Source organism: Pteropus alecto, unplaced genomic scaffold (assembly GCF_000325575.1).
Source record: "Pteropus alecto unplaced genomic scaffold, ASM32557v1 scaffold134, whole genome shotgun sequence".
Lineage (NCBI taxonomy): Eukaryota > Metazoa > Chordata > Mammalia > Chiroptera > Pteropodidae > Pteropus > Pteropus alecto.
In genome coordinates this window covers 2,579,725-2,586,088 of record NW_006436283.1, presented here as the reverse complement: position 1 = coordinate 2,586,088, position 6,364 = coordinate 2,579,725, and the positions used below count along the sequence as shown (strand labels likewise).

At 60.0% G+C, this 6,364-nt stretch overlaps 1 protein-coding gene across 1 annotated transcript in view; it reads right to left on the bottom strand.

Annotated features, from left to right (window-relative positions):
- TIMP2 (TIMP metallopeptidase inhibitor 2) overlaps positions 1-675 on the bottom strand; it is a 13,255-nt gene extending 12,580 nt beyond the window's left edge. The window contains exon 1 of the mRNA XM_025047112.1: positions 518-675. The gene's annotated coding sequence lies outside the window, so the exon portion shown is untranslated. The remainder of the gene's footprint in view (positions 1-517) is intronic.
- Between the last annotated feature and the right edge of the window lie 5,689 nt (positions 676-6,364).

Sequence of the window (6,364 nt, the reverse complement as noted above, 5' to 3'; positions counted from 1 at the left end):
CCCACCTGTCCGCAGGCATCTGCCTTCCTCCAAATCCCCCTCCTCTGAGAACTTGGAGCGAAGCAGGCAAGCTAGACCCCACACCGGTTTGGGGGAGTTGGGGATGCCGAGTACTCGCTGCCTCTGAACCCCACACAGCGCAGGCACAGACAGGCACCCACGGAACGTCCCACAGACACTGCGGTGAACTCGGTAACGGAACCTGAGGCTGCGCCACGCAGTCGTCATCCACCGAAATGAAGAGAACACATTTCCGACCCAGCCCAGCCGACGGGACCGTACTGGCTGGTGCACACGACTTGTCAGCCATTGACGGATGAAGGGGAATCGGGTCAGCTTGTGGCTTGATGCCCCGACGGCCCACTCCACAGATGGCTGGACTTTGTCCAGGAACCCAGAGGCACCTTGAGGGGGTGGGACGCCTCTGCGTGGTCTCCCGCCTCCGGGGGACCCAGTCTCGTTCCCAGGCCTCCCCGCGATCCGCCCAGCGGAGCAGCCCGGCGACGGCCGCACCCACCTTTATCTGCTTGATCTCATACTGGATCCTCTTGATGGGGTTGCCGTAGATGTCGTTCCCGGAGTCCACCTCCTTCTCACTGACCACTTTGGCCCTGATCACTGCAAAACACAAAGACACAGAGGTGAGCAGAGTCCCCGAGACACCTTCATGGCTCTGAGGACGGGGAAGGGGCAGCAGCGAGGGGCAAGGGCACCCCAGACTCCAGCCGGGCCTCGGTCGAGGGTGTGGGCAGGGAGGTGACAGCGAGACTCCCGGTTCCGGGATTCTTCCAGGAGAACCCTCTGTGGACAGAGCCAAGGCAGAAGCGGATGCAGGCCCCGGCGACCGGCACTCCGAGCGGCCACCTCTTCCTTTCCCTCCAAGGAGCCTGTATCGGTGGCCGGGAAAGCAGACGAGCGACGGGGTGGCCTCAATCCTGACGACGCAGTTAAGGGTGCTGGCATTCACCCCACCTGCCCTCCGCCCACACAGCCCACCGGCACACGCCTCTTCCGGCTGAAGGCAGAGGGCTAGTTAGTACCCGGAAAAGCCCCATCCTATTTGGGTCTGGGGAGTCCTGCATCTCAAAGGTCCATCTTTCCTCATCTGTCCTAAAAGTGTCCCCGGAAAATGTCCTGAGAATGAGTCTTGGAAAGAACACAAATTCTTTCTGGGTCACAGCGTTTTAACCCAAAGGGCATCGCGTCGGGCGAGGCGGCGTTTGCACGGAGACCCGAGGGACAGACGCCGAGGACGGAGGCCCAACGGGAAGAAAGATGATTGTGGACCAGGCTGCGAGATGATGGATGGGGGAAGAGGTCGGGCTGAAAAGGTTCCGGAATGTTCTCCGGAGCCCAAGGCTGCTCCTGAGCCAGGCACCACGGGGCTTGCTGCTGGCAATTAGGCCTGAACGCGGCTCCGCCTCGTAGCCTGACATGTCACGGGTCAGCACTTAGTGCTGTCACTTGGGCAGGGCCCTCTCTTTTTTCATTTGGAGGCTTATCGGCCCGTGGCACAAACTGTGTTAATGGCTTTAAAAGCTTTGCCCTCCCAAACTTGGCTGCGCGGGGTCACTCTCGTGTCACATTAGTGCGAATGTGAGCAAAACAGAAGAAAAAGGAGCTGGTAGCATCACGCGGCCTCCCACTGCCGCCCCGGGCGGGCAGCTCGGGCCTTAGAGACGGCTGCCCAGGGCTGTCTTCTCCTACAGGGCAGGGGGGCCCATCCCCCCGGACCCCAGAAGTACTCTCTAGATCTGGTCTGGTGCCAGAGAACCCACCCCCGCCGCCTCATGGCCTCACCGCCCCACTGAGGTCCAAACCCCATTTTATTTCTTCTTCTGTTGGAGCCGAGTCATGACGGGCCCGTAGGTTCCTGTCTCCCAGGCTAAGCCAGGCCCCCACGTGCAAAGCCACATCTAGGGAAATGCCACCGTGTGGCCCCTCTCAGAACAGAGGGCTTTGCCCTCGGTAACAGGTCACCCAGTTTCCAGCGTCTCCTCTCATGGCTCTGAGAGGAGCTATCTTTTTATAATCATGTCTGTTCCCTGCTTAAACATCTACCTTGGCTGCCCCCACCCTTGGCTGAAATAGAAAATGCTTTGAAACCTGGTGCCAGTCGGTGGCTATTTCGGCTGCCTGGGCGGTCCCCGCTCTCGCTATTCCTCTAACCCGAACCTGCCCGAGGGCGCCCCACCTCTGGACAGGCAAGTTTCTTCCGCCCCAAACGCCATCCTCCCCTTCCTGCCTGGAGAACTTCTATTCACCCTTCAAAACCCAGCTAAAGCAGCACTTTCTTGTCTTCCTCCGGGAAGCCCTGCTTTCCCGCATCCCTGGCCCATGCTCAGTAAATACCTGGCCTGTCTGCTGGGCCTGGCAGAAGATTCCAACAGGCAGAAGTTACATTGTAACAACAGCTTCCGACAGGCAGAGGTTACATTGTAACCACAGAAGGCAGTGCTCAGATCCCAGTAAATGTTTGCCGAGCTGAACAGAGATACTTGGGTTGGCCCCTGAGGGAGGTCTGTCTCGGTCAGCCCGCTGCCAGCTTGATCTAGGCTTTATGGCGACACTACTCAAACTAGTGTGTACAATCAGCAAATGTACCTGGTTAATCGCTCTAAGTTTGCTCTTCTGAGCATCGTCATCGGCTCACCGTGTCAGACGGACCAGAACCGTTCAAGGACACAATGGTCTGGAAGGGGCAATGCTGCCAGATGTCACCACGGCACACCTGATGTTGCGTGCTTTTTGGAACTTTATGGAACTGCTTTTCAGAGGGGCATTCACCTGCACACTGCTTACCACACAGTAGGTGCTCAATAAACAGCAGCCGCACTCAGAAAAATAAGCAAAAACCATTGTGAAGCAGGCAAAAGGTCCCATTCCGTTCCGCACACCGAGGTCCATGTGTCTCTCCTACAAAGGCCACCGAGGCTGCTGGGGGCCGGAGTCCTCATCCAAAAGGGGCCGAGCCAGGCTAGGCTCTGCTTTAGCCCCCTCCCGGCTGTGTGGTCTCGGGGAAGTCCCCCGGCCTCGCCGAGACACAGCACTCACGTCTGAAACGCAGAAATCACCACCAGGACCTGCCTCCGTCAGGCGGTGCTGGGGACCAGGAGCCGTGGCGTGTGTGACTCAGTGCCAGGCACATGGCGTACGTCCAGGTCAGGACGACAGAGTGAGACAGCTATGCCGCGGAGGCTGGTGTGACTTCCTTCTTCCCATCCCGTGGGTGACGGCTGCGTCATGCTCCCTGCTCAGGCCAGAGAGCCCGTCCCGGGGGGCGTGAACCCCAAGTCTGGGTGTGATGCGGCTTTCTGATGCATTTGCTTTGCTTTGGAGCTACAGATCACATACTTGGTCCGGACAGGAGAGACTGGGTGTGTCCCAGGCCCGGGCGACTCGTGCGGCTTAGACCGCTAACTGGCACCAAGGCCACCCACGGCTTGCACGGAAATCAGGGAGGGCCAGGAGGGTCCCCCACTGGGCTAGTCTGTACAGAACGAGAATTCAGAGCCTTCAGGGGTCTCTCTGAATTCTGGGTGGGAATGTGCTACTCGCTTTGCATGAGAGCTAATGAGGCTCAAGAGGCAGAGAAGGACCAGTTCCAGGCAAACCTTCCCCAAAGCATCAACATGAAGAAGAGATGCTGGGCACACACCTGCCCCAAAGATGCCAGGGTCAACACCGCTGACCTGCCCAGGGCATCAGGGACCATTGCAGGGTGGGGGAGGCGGGAACAGCACACACAAAGCTTTGGCAGATGGATTCATCACGGCCAGAGGGGAAACTGGACAAATGGGCCCCATGGGTGGGAGGGGTTTTCCATAACAGACCTCGCCTTCGAGGAGCACGGGCAAGGAGGTGGACGAGGGACAGGACGACAGCACACCGCCAGTGGCGGGCAGGGAGGGACAAGGAGAGTTCTCCAGAAACGCACGTCCTCACGTCCTACACCCAAGGTCACGGGTCCCACTGTGAGCTCTGGAATCCAGGCCACTCCGAGTGGAGGATGGGCCCCTCTGGGTCCCAGGCCGCTTAAGGAACAGGGCTGGGGAAAAGCAAACAGACCCAAAGAGCCTGGGAAGATATTCAAATCCTGTTTACTGAACACCTACTATGTGCCGGGCCCGGGCAGGGGGTCGGCCGTGTCCTGCCCTTCCCCTCTGTCCCACACGGGGACCAGGGCAGCCGCGGGAGGCAGAGTCTTCACAGAGACTCGTGTTCTAAGTGCTTCGCTCCCAAAAATAACGGCCTCTCCCCGGGCCGCTCAGATTTTGTTTTTCCTTCTTTCCCTCTGCCGTTCACACAACATCTGCGTTTGAGATCAAGGGTGATACACTGGCTGATGAATTCACCACCAGATGTTGGCTACTGGAATGCACAACCGTCCACTTAATTCAAAGCACACGCAACCACAGAGCCCCGCCCCCACCCCTGGGCCTCGGACACCACATGATGTCACTTCCCCCCGACAGGAGCCAGCAAAAACAAGCCCTGGTTCAGCCTCCAGATTTGGGATGGAAAAGAACTGGGCGGGTGGAAAGTCAAGGTCACGGACGAGGAGCCGAAGAACACAGGCTCCATCCAGACTGGGAGAGATGACACCCACCCAGGGAAACCAGCCGAGGCCGGCCTGTCCCGCCACTGTCCTGGGGGCGGAAGGGGGCTTGTGGCCTGGGGGCGGGGAGGCAGTCCAGCACACGGTGGGGCTCCGGCCAGCTTAGAGGAGCAGCACACTCAGCCCGCGCTGAGATTCCCATCACCCTCCCACCAACACCTGTGGGTCCTACTGTGTCTGGGGAAGTGGGCGGGGAACTTCTGTGAGCGTCATCTCTGAGAGAACCAGACCCCACAAGAGAACTGCCCTAAGGAGTTCATCTGCTTCCTACACGTTGAATCCCCTTTATCATCCTGCCGTGGGGCCGACTGTGCTCGGGAGACCCCATGCGCCACGTGCATGCGTCGACCCCGTGAGGCATTTCTCCACGGGACTGCCCTGTGGGGCATGGGTGCCCAGCCCCGGAGCACCGGCACACCTGCTGAGACTCAACCGTGACTTGTAGACATTGGCGGCCTTGTCCCCATGCACTCAACACACTCTGACCCCCAGCCCCCAGCCCCCGCTGAGCAGAGCACTGGCGGAGGGAAAAATCACACGTTTGCCCAGAAGAGGTGTGAGAATCCCAGGATTCGGAAAAACCCCCGTCTGATCCAAGGTCAAAATCCGGCCCCGGGTCACCTGAGCCTTCTGTGTGCACTGACTCAGACTGGCAGGGTTGGCTCAGTGTCAGCACAGGCCACCGTCCCGCCTAGTCCAGCCCACCGACTGCAGTGTCCAGCTCGGACCTGGGAGGGGTGCCCAGGGAGGCCGGTGTTAGCCGCGACAGCGCCGCTCTGCTCTTGGAGCTCGCTCACAGCCCTCTGGACCTTCCAGTGACTGACGCATGCTCCTGGCACCCCTCACTGCGGGGAGGGGCACACGGGGGCCTTCGGCCGGCGAGCACGTTTGCCAAAGGCCCTCCTTGGCCCCGGTCGAGAGTGGGTGGGTGGCGGTGCTGTGACCGGCATGGCAGTGGGCCGAGCACTGTGGGCACCGGCTTGAAAGCAGGCACAGCTGCGTGCGGTCACGGGGGGCCGGCGCAGAGAGGACTCTGCATCTCTGAGATGCAAATGGCAGAACTGCAGCTGGAGTGGCGAACGTCCTCCGCGGGCCACTCGGTCCATTTTTCTGTCTCTGGGCAGAATCTGCACGCCAACCATTCCCAAGGGATTCAGAAAAAATGATTTTCTCCCAGATGAAACCCAGCCCCCACTCGCTCCAGGCTGGGCTCCCGACGTGTGCTCCATTCTACTGGGGTGCTTGGGGAGGGCTGGGGGGGTCCACGCTTTTGTTTCCACTCCCCAGAAAAGGGGCGCGGCGAGGTCAGACACTTCCACTCTCAAATCACAGGGCAACCAAAGTCCTCACACATGTCTGCCACTCAGGGTGACGGGGCGCCTGGCCCCACGATTACTGAGGATCTTTAACTGCCTCCATGTAAGTCATCTCAAGGGCTTCAAGGGGCATCATAAAGACGGTTTAGCGCCTCTCCAATGGGACTGCATCTCTCTTTCGGGGGTGGGCTGACCTCCTTGGCTGGGGGGTGGGGGTGTGGTGGACAGTGAGTGACCTAGAAAGGGGATCCTGGACACAGGCTGCTGACCAGCTTGGACACCTCTGGTTTCGAGGCCACGCCCCTAAACTGCACGTGAAAACAGGGTACGGCCGAGCGGCCTGGAGGTGTCACAGGAATGCACGGTGTCGGCGCGGGCTCAGCGTCTGGAAGTCCGAGGGAGCGAGCGTCCGGCCCCGCCGCCCCGCCGG